The sequence below is a fragment of the Ambystoma mexicanum genome, chromosome 4p (genome assembly GCF_040938575.1).
Source record: "Ambystoma mexicanum isolate Mex_15411 chromosome 4p, UKY_AmexF1_1, whole genome shotgun sequence".
NCBI lineage: Eukaryota > Metazoa > Chordata > Amphibia > Caudata > Ambystomatidae > Ambystoma > Ambystoma mexicanum.
The window spans coordinates 71,763,854-71,765,664 of record NC_090927.1 but is presented as its reverse complement, the minus strand read 5'-3'; the positions used below and the strand labels follow the sequence as shown (position 1 = coordinate 71,765,664).

Sequence of the window (1,811 nt, the reverse complement as noted above, 5' to 3'; positions counted from 1 at the left end):
AGAATGGGCGGCTTCTAGATGCCCTATGTGTTTGAGGACTGGAGAAAGAGTAGAGAAAGCTACTGATGAAGGTGTTATTGTTAATCAGATGCACTCCATAATAAAGTGTCACAGGGTAATCGGGATAAAGATTATTTTCTCAAGAGTGAACAAAGCAAATGGGCGAACAGTATACCTGATTCAAATACAAATCTTAATAAAACATTCATTTAAAGGGGCAAGCTATTATTTTACAACAGGATGTGAATGAGAGGTAAACCTATCCATGCACCAGCACTGGTTACCTAACCTGAACACAATAACCTTGGGGAACATATAAGTCCAATGGACTCATTTAGAGAGAAACTTTGTCTATAAAATGAATCTGATTATCCATGAAAGCACAAACCTGGGAGAAGTTCTTGTAAATGCAAAATAGAATTGGCCAAAGAGATGGCAATGTATGTGCTTCTAAATTGAGCTGTCCTTTACTAAATTCAATTATAAAGAACACTTTGCAGGCAGATGTTTATTTAACATTAGCTAAACATATTCTGACTCTGAAATGAGGTTAAGTGTATTGCTAAAACCGAACTTGGAGAAATGAACCCTGAAGAAAATACGAATCCGTGTTCTGAATGTCAGAAAAGCTTCAGGAACTCAACATGAACATACTCGCACAGGAGGAAATCCTCATCAGTGCACTCAACGTCAGAAAGACTTCACTCAAAAACTCATTTTAAATTAACATGAGAGTACCCACATAGGAGAAGCCCTATATGTCCACAGAATATCAGAAATGCTTGAGATGCAAAAGCTGTGTAACTCTGCATGAGAAACCCCATACAGGAGACAAAATGCATGTATCCGTGCACTGAATGTGAGAAAAGCTTCAGTAGGAAAACTAGTTTAACGCGACATGAGAGAAGACACACTGGAGAACAACCTTATCAGTGTAGTGAATGTGAGAAAAGGTTCAGTCAGAAAACCAATCTAAGTCAACATGAAAAAAAATACACAGGAGAGAAACCTTATCAGTGCAGTGAATGTGAGAAAAGCTTCAGTCAGAAAGTCATTTTAAATCGACATGAGAGATGCCACACAGGAGAAAAACCATACAAATGTCCTGAATGTGAGAAACGCTTCAGTAGGAAATACAGTCTAAGTCAACATGAAAAACCCACACAGGGGAAAAGCTTTATCAGTGCAGTGAATGTGATAAAAGTTTCAGTGGGAAAACCAATTTAAGTCATCATGAAAAAACCCATACAGGGGAAAAACCTTATCAGTGCAGTGAATGTGAGAAAAGCTTCAGTGGGAAAACCAATCTAAGTCATCATGAAAAAACCCACGCAGGGGAAAAGCTTTATCAGTGCAGTGAATGTGAGAAAAGCTTCAGTGGGAAAACCAATCTAAGCCATCATGAAAAAACCCATACAGGTTAAAAACCTTATCAGTGCAGTGAATGTCAGTAAAGCTTTAGATAATAAAATCTAACTCGACATGAAAAAACCCACACAAGAAAAAAAACCTTATCAATGTCCTGTATGTCAGAAAAGCAGAATAGCAGAAAATTGTCAGTGAGGAAAAAACGTCTAATTATACATGAGAAACCCACACAGGAGTAAATCCTTACAAGTGCTTTCAATCACAGGAAACCTTAAGTCTATATGAGAGAATCCTCATGGGGGGGAAAAGTATAGCAGTGCACTTAATGACAGAAAATCCTCATTCACGAGCGTGATAAGAGGCAACAGATTGATGAGAACAATTCACCTAAAGATCACAGCTCTCTGCAGTTACTAAGAGGAACATTCTCGTCGTGCATCTGG

The 1,811-nt window shown here is 38.2% G+C and overlaps 1 pseudogene; it reads left to right on the top strand.

The window, feature by feature from the left end:
- The first annotated feature begins 758 nt into the window (after positions 1 to 758).
- LOC138452764 (zinc finger protein 567-like) lies at positions 759 to 1,607 on the top strand (annotated as a pseudogene).
- Positions 1,608 to 1,811: the final 204 nt, after the last annotated feature.